The 11479-nt window shown below is 41.3% G+C and overlaps 1 long non-coding RNA gene across 1 annotated transcript; it reads left to right on the forward strand.

The window, feature by feature from the left end:
* The first annotated feature begins 6467 nt into the window (after positions 1-6467).
* On the forward strand, positions 6468-9456 carry LOC119193888 (uncharacterized). Its single transcript, XR_005114106.2, has 3 exons — positions 6468-6570; positions 7848-7977; positions 8090-9456. It is a non-coding gene; the product is annotated as an uncharacterized LOC119193888 (long non-coding RNA).
* The last annotated feature ends 2023 nt before the right edge of the window (positions 9457-11479 follow it).

Genomic DNA, 11479 nt, shown 5'->3' on the forward strand with positions numbered 1-11479 from the left:
CAGAGACCGCGCGCTGCCTGCACGACATCCAATCACTGCAGTCCATTTGACCGTATCAACGAGACAGCTCGTTCATGCTTACAACATTTTTTGATTTTTGAACCCGGATTCAGACTCCGATGGAAATCCTCGCCAACATTATGTCAACGTTAAAGTACTATAACACAGTCACAGTCGATCCACCATTACCCTTCCCTACGTAGTCTAGGTCTGTGAGGCAGCACACCATCACCCAGGGTTCCCCGTCCCCACTATAATAAGAGGACTTGAAATGACTCGAAACTAAAATGGTAAGACTTTGGACTCGACTTGAGACTTGTTGGCTTTGAGTTTGACTCGACTAGGGGCTTGCCTCATCTTTGACTCGACTTGACTCGGGACTCGAGGGCAACGACTTGAGACTTACTTGTGACTTGCATAACAATGACTTTGTCCCACCTCTGGTATACACCACCCGTAGCTGACTGCCTGTCTAGATACACCAGGCAAGACCTGGGCGGACCACTCCCTGTACTTTTGGTTAGCGGGCCTCATCCGTGCCCGAGGTAGTGTAGCAGGGGGGAGGGGGGGAAATTAGGTCAGTTAGGGAAGTGTTCACCCTTTTTGTTTGTTTCTTTGCTTTGGTCTCGCCCAGCCCCTTTTTCCCCTGAATATTTGGTTGGTTTCCTTTTAAGGAGAGAATAAACCTCCTATTTGTTTACACCGTTTGCCTTTGTCAGTAGTTGTCACTCACACCACGACCCCATACCTTTGGTCGCCGCTCCACCAGGGCTCATGTTTGCGGGGGTTGCGCTCCCTTACGCCTACACCAAAAGGGGGACGTAACATTAGGCTTAATGCGAGGCTTTAGAAATTGCATGGCTACAATCCGAAGCACAAGGTGTATTGGGTGCTCGCTCCTTTTGCTTGACGCACGCTCCTGATCTTGAATCTAGAATCGATTGCTCTACCTTAGTGTCCCGGATGTTGGTGTGTCACGGCTGAATTTTACCGAGGTAGACCTGTTTGCCTTCAGAGAGACCACTTACTGTCCTCTGTGTTTCTCCCTCGCGCATCCTGCCCCGGGTGCGCGAGGGAGATGCAGGGCAGGTACAGGCATGGCCAAGGTCATGTCTGTACGCCTTTTCCCCGGTTGCTCTGCTCCCGGGGGATTCTGGTGAAGGTCTGTCAGGACGGTGGCCTACTGCTTGTAGCCCCGCTCTGGCCGGCCCTAGATAGTTCGCAGACCTTTTGTCGCTCCTCACAGGGCCTCTGTTGGAGACCCCATCGGGGTGGTCCTGCTGTTTCAGGCGTCGGGGTCCATTGTTTACCCTCGCCTTGAGCTACGGAAACCGTCGGCGTGGCCCTCGAGGGGACCCGCCTCCTAGGAGCCGGTCTCTCCAACGAAGTCGTGGAGACCATCTGCCACTCCAGAGCCCCCGCCACGAGGAAGGCGTACGCCGGAAGATGGAAGCTGCTTTGCCACTTGGTGTGGGCAACGACAGCTGGACCCAGTTAACTGCCCAGTCGGTTCAGTAGTGGAGTTCCTGCAGGAGTGTTTTGCCACAGGTTTATTCCCGTCCACCATCAAAGTATATGTGACGGCCCTGTCGGCAGCCCATGCCCCACTAGACGGGCGTTCTCTGGGGAGACCGCCGCTGGCATCCCGCTTCCTTCGTGGCACCCTGAGGTTAAGGCCAGCAGCCAGCACTAGAGTCCCGTGGGACTTGGCCATCGTACTAGAGGGTCTCTCCGGTGCTCCCTTCGAGCCCATGGCGGAGGTTGCAGTGAAGTATGTGGCTCTTAAGACCCTCTTCCTGCTCGCTATTTCTTCCCTCAAGAGAGTTGGAGACATGCAAGCCCTCTCATGGCCCCATCGTGCTTGGAATTTGCACCTATGGTGAAGGCGTTCTTCCTTCCCCCCGGCTACATTCCTAAGGTTCCGTCCTCTACGGTCGGGCCTGTTGTGCTGCAGGCTTTCTGTCCTCCCCCGTTCCGGAGAAGAAAAGCGTCGGACCAGGCGAAGCTTAACCTCCTCTGCCCATTCAGAGCCCTAGACTTGTACGTCCGCAGGACCTCCCTGTGTAGGCTCTCCGAACAGCTGTTTGTGTGTTTCGGGCCTCCCAAACCCGGTTCCTGAAGGGAACGAGACGCTGCGTAAACGTTCTGCCATACTCCCGGCCTGCCCATGGCACTCGATTCGGCCTTTCAGAGATGAATGGTCCTGCCCTTCGGGTCCCTTTATAGCGCCCTGGTCCGGCGTCCCCGCCTATGACGTACCAGCTCGCCATTGGTTAGATTTCACACGTGCTTCATGACGCGGTCACGCAGGGGCGTTCCCACAGCGTCTTTACGCAGCGTCTCGTTCCCTTCAGGGAACGAAGGTTACATACGTAACCGAGAGACGTTCTCTTCAGACCGTGTGCAGCGCTGGGTAGATGTTGATATAGATGTAGCCTAGCAACTAGCTTAGCCGTGCAGCTAGCTTGTAATGTGTTCCGTTTTCCAATTTGTTTTCTAAAATGTTAATTTGTTTTCTAATTTGTTTTCTAAAATGTTAATGTATTTTATCAAATGTTAATTTGTTTTCTAATTTGTTTTCTAATTTGTTTTCTAATTTGTTTTCTAATTTGTTTTCTAATTTGTTTTCTAATTTGTTTTCTAATTTGTTTTCTAAAATGTTAATTTGTTTTCTAATTTGTTTTCTAATTTGTTTTCTAATTTGTTTTCTAATTTGTTAATTTGTTTTCTAAAATGTTAATTTGTTTTCTAATTTGTTTTCTAAAATGTTAATTTGTTTTCTAAAATGTTAATTTGTTTTCTAATTTGTTTTCTAAAATGTTAATTTGTTTTCTAAAATGTTAATGTATTTTATCAAATGTTAATTTGTTTTCTAAAATGTTAATTTGTTTTCTAATTCGTTTTCTAAAATGTTAATTTGTTTTCTAAAATGTTAATTTGTTTTCTAAAATGTTAATTTGTTTTCTAATTTGTTTTCTAATTTGTTAATTTGTTTTCTAAAATGTTAATTTGTTTTCTAAAATGTATATTTTATAAAATGTTAATATGTTTTCTAAAATGTTAATGTATTTTATCAAATGTTAATTTGTTTTCTAAAATGTTGATTTGTTTTCTTATTTGTTTTCTAAAATGTTAATTTGTTTTCTAATTTGTTTTCTAAAATGTTAATTTGTTTTCTAATTTGTTTTCTAAAATGTTGATTTGTTTTCTAAAATGTAAATGTATTTTCTAAAATGTTAATTTGTTTTCTAAAATGTTAATTTGATTTTTAAAATGTTAATTTGTTTTATAAAATGTTAATTTGTTTTATAAAATGTAAATGTATTTTATAAAATGTTAATTCGTTTTATAAAATGTTAATTTGTTTTATAAAATGTTAATATGTTTTATAAAATGTTAATTTGTTTTGTAAAATGTTAATTTGATTTATAAAATGTTAATGTTTTATGAAATGTTAATTTGTTTTCTAACATTTTAATTTCTTTCATAAAATTTAAATGTATTTTCTAAAATGTTAATTTGTCTTATAAAATGTTAATTTGTTTTATAAAATGTATAAAATGTTCTTTCTCCCAACATGTCTCAGTCCGAATAGGCCTGATTCTGTAATGCCAGATCTAACCCAGGTTTGGCAGCCATTGATGTCCTGAACCTGTTTCACTGCTGGTTGCCAATAAATCCAGCTGCCATGTCTCAAAGTAGGCCCAATTCTATAATGTCAGATTCGGCCCATGTTCGGTAGCCATCCAAGGTCCAGAACCGGTTTTAAAGCTGGTGGCCAATTAACCCGGCTGCCATGTCTTAGCCTGAATTGGGCCGTTTCTATGAAGCCATATTGGGCCCATATTCTGAAGCCATCAACGGGCCAGAGTATTAGAGGTGTTAGGGTCAAAGTGTTTTAGTGCTGGTTGCCCATAAACCCGACTGCCATGTTCCAACCAATATAGGCCCAATTTTACATTGATTAGCAGATCAATAGGGCGGGGGCTATTGCTTCAAATGCTTCAAAGCATTCCAACAAATATGGCTACGTATTTTTCACCTGATTAGAAGGGAGGAGGTGAGACGTATTGGAAACCAAAGAATTGCTGTGGCAGCCGGAGGAGACAGTTTGACTGGCCGTAATTAAAGTCGGAACTGCAGCCATTGGGCATTAAAGTGCTAGTTATTTGTTGTTGAACCAGCGTAAATGCAATGCTGACGCCAACATGGAATCCTACTTTCAGCAGACCTTTAGCAAAGCCTGACCAACTTCTGGCCCTAACCGGTGTCTCCTCTGCCTGATTCTCAGGCGTCTCCTCAGCCTGATTCTCAGGCGTCTCCTCAGCCTGATCCTCAGGCGTCTCCTCTGTCACATCCTCAGGTGTCTCCTTTCTCTGATCCTGAGGTGTCTCCTCCCTCTGATTCTCAGATGTCTCCTGCGTTTGATCCTCAGAAGTAGTCACTGGGAGGCTCTCGTTGCTGTGATCCTCAGATGTGTTTTTTTCAGCATGAATTCTGAATTCCACTCTTAAGTTCTTATTGCCAAAAACCCGCTTCTTCTTTAGTCTAAATTGTCGTATCTTTGACACATATTGGTGATTGGTCTGTTGTATTGCCTCAACTTTTTTAGAGATTGTTGTGTAGCAGTTTTCATATTTACTCTTAAGATCTTCAGTGACTTTGATGTGTTCCCTCTCAGCAATCAAGCTCTGGTTCTTCATAGTTCTGTTTTCCTCAATTAGCTCTTCAACATTTGCCTGCAGATTATTAATCTTTGACTGATTCATCTCTTTCTCAGATGTCAGACAGGCCAGTTTATCACTAATAACCAAATTTTTGCAAATCTCATGACTAGTTTGGTGAGCCTCCTCTTCACTCCGCTTAAGTTTAGCATTAATTCCCCAGAGCCTGTTCATCTCTGTTTCATTTTCATGTAGCTGTAATTGAAGATTATCAGTCATTTTCGATTTCTCACTCTTCATAATTCGGTTTTCCTCAATTAGCTCTTCAACGTTTGCCTGCAGATTATTAATCTTTGCCTGATTCAGCTCTTTGTCAGATGTCAGACAGGCCAGTTGATCACTAAGAACCGCATTTTTGCAGATCAAAGCAGCCTCCCTTTCCTCGCGTTCCAGTAAAGATTCAGAATGGTTTGCAGCCATTCTGTCAGCCCTCTCAGAAACTTGCTTAAGTTTGACTGAAATCTCATGACTAGTTTGGTGAGCCTCCTCTTCACGCCGCTTAAGTTCAGCATTAGTTCTAAAGAGCCTGTTCATCTCGGTTTCATTTTTATGTAACTGTAATTGAAGATGATCAATCCTTTTCGATTTCTCACTCTTCATAATTTGGTTTTCCCCAATTAGCTCTTCAACGTTTGCCTGCAGATTATTAATCTTTGCCTGATTCAGCTCTTTCTCAGATGTCAGACAGGCCAGTTTATCACTAAGAACTGAATTTTGACAAATCAAAGCAGCCTCCCTTTTCTCGCATTCCAGCAAAAATTCAAAATGGCTTGCAGCCTTTCTGTCCGCTGTCTCAGACACTTGCTTAAGTTTGGCTGAAATCTCATGACTACTTTGGTGAGCCTCCTCTTCACTCCGCTCAAGTCCAGCAATAATTCCCCAGAGCCTGTTCATCTCTGTTTCATTTGCATGTAGCTGTAATTGACGATTATTAATCATTTTCAATATCTCACTCTTCATAGTTCGGTTTTCCTCAATTAGCTCTTCAACGTTTGCCTGCAGATTATTAATCTTGGCCTGATTCAGCTCTTTCGCAGATGTCAGACAGGCCAGTTTATCACTAATAACCGAATTTTTGCAGATCAAAGCAGCCTCCCTTTCCTCGCATTCCAGCAAAAATTCAGAATGGCTTGCAGCCTTTCTGTCCGCTGTCTTAGACACATGCTTAAGTTTGACTGAAATCTCACAACTACTTTGGTGAGCCTCCTCTTCACTCCGCTCAAGTCCAGCAATAATTCCCCAGAGCCTGTTCATCTCTGTTTCATTTGCATGTAGCTGTAATTGAAGACAATCAATCGTTTTCGATTTCTCACTAAGTTTCAACTCTGCTTCTTTTACATATTCTTTGTGTATGTCTATATTCTCATTAACTGAAGATATGGCTGATTCCAGATATTGCGTTTTCCTCCGGTCCTCCATGATGTTAAAATGTGTTTGCTTACCCATGGCTTCATGGAGTTCCCTTTGAATGTAACAAGCTTCGATTTGAGACATCTCAGTAAACTCCTGAAGATGCACCGATCCAATCTCTTGTGATTTTGCCATGTCTCTTCAAAGTCTTTAAACACGTCCAGTCTGTTGGTTCACCAAAAATGAATGCAGTTCAAATACGTTCTGGAGCGTTATACAACGTTCGAAAATGACGTATTGGCTTTGATCGTGACGGGGGTTGGTCACATGTTTTTGTGACGTCATCACATTCCATACGTCACTTGTTTTTCTATCCAGCTTCGGAGACGTGTGGAACGACTGCGTCACAGGTTAAGTCACGTGACGTTAGTGTCTAATGCGCTAGCAAACGTTCACGTTAACGGTAGCTCGCGTATCTGCATCCGACCCTCGTAAGGTAACGTTAAATATGAAAGCCTTCACTTTCAATCTCGGTTGGTGTTACAAGAAGAAGTTGTCAGCACTTCTTATATTTGTCTCTTTAACTTGTAAATAGGTCAAATATAGAATGTGAAATGATGCCATGACCACCATGTTTCCCTGTTGGCATGTTGTGCTTAGTGTTGGGTGTCCGCCACACACAGCGTTTGGCATTGAGGGCAAACAGTCTCCTCTGACCAAAGCACCTTCTTCCACATGTTTTTTCTGTGTCTCTCATGACTTTGGTGATAATAGTGGAACTTACTCAAATGTACAAGTAAAGAGGATACTAATTTCAAAAGGTGTCTCTCTGCCACAGGAGACAACCTGTCCAAATATTCCAAATGACATTCCAGTGTCACTAAACTGCAAACTTATCTATATATTGAGGGACATGTTTATTCTCTCAGTTCACGGTCCTAGTTTAACAGTTTTAAAATTTAAAACCCTCCCAAACAGGCTTCAGCAGAACATGAACAGTTATAATGTATATAATTCAATTTATGGTTTAAATACTATTCTGCCACCTAGTGGTGGAGATGTGAATCCGTTTACTAGACGTCTCATTAAACTGTCTCTGTGGTCACTGAAGCAACACAATACGTGGAAAATAAATATAAGAGCCAAGAGCAGTGAATGTGCGTGCAGACAACTACTGCTGCTAACACATCCCGTAAGACCAGGATTATTTATTTTTATCCATTAATGAACTTTTCTCCTCATGGTACTCTGGAAACCGCTGTCATTGCAGACGGTTGCGTTGATTCTTACGGTTTAGCGGCTACGCTTTTGTATTTTCGTTTTATGCGAAAAACCACAAAAGAAATTAACAGAGTAAAAAGTTGTCAGTTGGTCTCGTTTTTGGTTAAAAACCAAAACTGCCCACTTGCGTTTTCTAGTTATTGATTGAAAACGTAAAAGGGGAAAATGGCCTCCCACTTCCGCTTTGGATCTAAAACGAAAAAAAGTAAAATATTTTTAACTTAAAATATAAATTGTAAAAGGGATATGACAGATGTGTTAAGGCAGCACGTTCAAGTTAAAGCTCTAGTTATATTTCATTTATTTCCACAGCACAAAGCTGGGTTCAGACTAACACAGAAACACAGTCTCCTAAAATAATCTCAATTTTAAACTGCAGTTCGCAACAGATTGAAGTCGACATGTGATCAACGTGTTCTGTTTGTACAGTGAGTCAGGTCACATTGCTTTGTTGTCTCTTCTGACTTTTGTCTTGTTGTTTTTGATGACTAGAGTCCACGACCTATAAACTCCATTAGAGGACAACGATTTGGATGGAACTGGGACTCAGGTTCTGTAACAACATCCCAACACCGGATACCAAATGATAGTTGGGCATTTGAATGCCGCACACATATACAAAGTAAGTGAGAGTTGTCATTATTTGTTTGATTATTTACTTGTGCACAGTGTAGAAATGTTGACCATAAGAACTCAAACATCACTTTTGGCTAAACGGACACTTTTAACTGCAGGTCCACATGGAGGTTAAAGTTGACTGGACTGGACCACGTGGTCATCGTCGGCCTGGTGTTCGGGTCCCTGAAGTTCAGCTGCAATGCTGAAAGCCCCCTGTCCAATGTGTTGGATGTCTTTGTACAAACTATGTGCTTACAGTTTTTCTCTATTGTTTACACACATTTTCTTAAAGCATGCCTCATACTCTCAGAACTCTACACACAAATCAAAAAACACACACACACAATGGGCAAAACCCCTCAATACTCCTGCAAAATTAAACTTTACATTCAAAACAATGTAATTTCTTCTCAAAATGGTATTTTGTTTTCAAATGACACACACAAACCATCATATGAAAAGACTTTTATAAGAACCAGTTGAACACTGATGTGCTGAATGTTAAACACTATGATGAATGGAAAACACAAATTTGCACCGCCGCTGACACCGCAGCACCAGCCTCCTCATTCATTTCAATAAGAGCACTGCGTTATGCATGTGTTTTGAAAACACAAATTTACTGTATACAGTTACAGTAAAAACATCTATGCTGCATCCTGTCTTCTGTTCCGGTCTGTTCCACAGAACCTCATCCACATCGCAAGCAATGTTTTCCCTGGCCAAGCAGAGGGGGAAATATCGCTCAGCATGTCCAATCCAGCCATGAAAAGCATCAACTGCTTTATCTCCACATGCGTCTTCCATAGCTTGGAGAAGGGGGATATGCGTTTGTGGATTTTGGTCAAACACTTTCCATCTCCAGGCAGAAAAGAATTCCTCCATAGCTTTGGTCAACCAAAGTGGGTCGGATCTCATCAGAGTTTACGGTCCTTGGCCTTCCTCCTCCTCCTCCTCCTCCTCCTCCTCCTCTTACTCTCACTCCTCTGCCTCTGTTTCTAATGTTGTCATCCATTGCTCCAAAACAGAAGAGCTCACCTGTTGCCTTTTATGCTAAAGCTCTGATTCCTAATTGTAACACTGTGTGACAGGTGTTTTCCCATGTGACGAGTCAGTGTGCATAGTGGGGCAATTGACGTTAGAATTTTGAATGACAGTGTTTTTCTTGTGAAAACAAAATTTTCTTCATGAAAATTGTACAGAGAATGCAGAGAATTGTGTGTAGTGTTTTGAAAAAAGTGTGTTTTAGAACTGCAATTTGAGTGTAAAGCAAGAATAGTGCTTGTAGTTTAGCAGAATTGAGATCGAGAAAAAAATATCAGACATGCTCCAGTAAATGCCTGTGTCACCAGCTTCATGACGCAGGGAGTTAAATAAATGCTCTGATTAAGCATAGATTTGAAATCAGTGTTGAATTTTATTATTTCTCAAACTCCTTTCTGTTTCACATGAATAAAAAGATCAACACAAAAATAAAAATAATGCTAATGACAGCACTGTGTGTATATAATTTATATATATATATATAGTCCTTTAATATATATATATATATATATATATATATATATATATATATATTAAAGTTGGAGAATGGCATGCTGACTATTGGTGAAATAAAACTTAAAATCTTAACTGGTATCAAAAACAAGGTTTTAGTTCATTAAATTATATAAGATTATAACTTTGAATGAGGATATGTCGAGTCGAACAGTGCCTCATAACTGGAGCATTTTAGAGAGGTTCAGTAAGGAGAAAGAAATTGAACGGTAGTTTTGTTTTGATCCTTTCTAAGAAAGGAATGATAAAGTAGAGAAAATATAGATGGGAAACCATTGACATGACGTGGAGCGGTAGACGCTTCCCTCACCTTTCTTTGAACTCTGTCCTTCACCTTCAGGCCCCTCTATTCCATGAGCCTTGTGGCTTTTCTCCAGGGCAAGTCACCCAACCATAATGATCCATCATTGATCCGTCACAGAAGGACGTCTCTTACCACTTAAAGCCACTTAATTGTGTGGCCGTCCCTTCGGTTTTCAGAGATGTCTTCAATGCAGCATCCAATGCAAATAATCCCACCTGAATTGAATGAATGAATTTTATTTTTTTAGTACCATTTTTTTAGGTAGTACCAGCCAACCAGATGTGGGTGATGTTACCGTAAACCAATTGCATCAGTGCTGGCAAACATTAAAAGACTGTTCTCTCTCTCTGCTGTCAGTTGTCATTTCAGCGCGCACCAAAGGCGACCCGCCACCACCCCTGACACCTCCAATCTACAGCAGTACCTGGCACATCAGGAAATTGGAGCAACTTATTCTCTACCACCATCACCAGTGTCTGGACTCCCGAAGGGGGGGATATAGCTCGGCTCAGCATCCCGGCCCCTGGTCTTTCCTACGGCAGGATGGAGTCCAAGCCCCAATCACATTGCAATAACAAAATTAATGTATGTTATAATAAAGCACTGTTCAAACTTCAACAAGTCTCTCCGGATTGAAATGTAATGTAATCTAACCGTGTGGAGCAACGCCAGGAATGCCGCTTTGCAAACTTTATCTTTGACATTATCAAGGTCTTAGGCCTTTTATGTCAACATATAACCAGGAGCTTCTGATGTACCAATACAAAATAAAGCCTCTCTGTAGGAGCTATTATTTAGTTATTTATTCTTTAAATATATTTTTCTTAATTGTTTGGGTAATTGGATCGCTAATTGGGTAATTGGGTCACTGATTGGGTAATGCAGTGGGCATCTGGAGGTTACTTAGGGGCATAGCCAGGTGGGACCAGCATGCACCTGGGTGACTAATACGTTTCTACCAGCGAAACAGTGAGACAGTGAAACAGTGGGAGAGAACAGCATAGGAAAGCAGCTCAGGTTATGTTATGTTTTTTGTTGGAATTTTGGTTAAAAATAGATCAAGAAAAACAATACAACAGAACAACAGGAGAATACTGTTTTTCTGCGTAAAATTCAATTCAATTCATTTTATTTTGTATAGCCCAAAATCGCAAATTACAAATTTGCCTCAGAGGGCTTTACAGTCTGTACACATGCAACATCCTCTGTCCCGAAACCCTCACATCGGCACTCCCCCAAAAAAGAAAGAAATCAAACTAGGTGCAGCAGTGGTCCTTTGATTCAAGGATACGTAGGACAAATGGCCACTACACTCTCAGAATACCATAGATGAGCCAATTTGCTTCAATATCTCAATCACCAGACTACATTTTGTCATTTTCAGATAAGATTTAAAAGGAAACAATACTTTCATGACCATTCCACTTCAGGCAGAGAGTACACATCACCAGGTTGTGACTTGGGGATAACCAACCATTCTAATGTACCAGTCCAAAATAAAAGCCTCTCAAAATACCATACATGAGCCAATTTCCTTCAAAATCATTCAAAAGGTGTTTATTGTAAATTGCTCCCTACGCACATAGTTTAATATTTCTTCCGGCAAAATGCAATTTTTAGAGCCTAAGGTCTCAAGATCACACTG

This window comes from Pungitius pungitius, chromosome 8 (assembly GCF_949316345.1).
Source record: "Pungitius pungitius chromosome 8, fPunPun2.1, whole genome shotgun sequence".
NCBI lineage: Eukaryota > Metazoa > Chordata > Actinopteri > Perciformes > Gasterosteidae > Pungitius > Pungitius pungitius.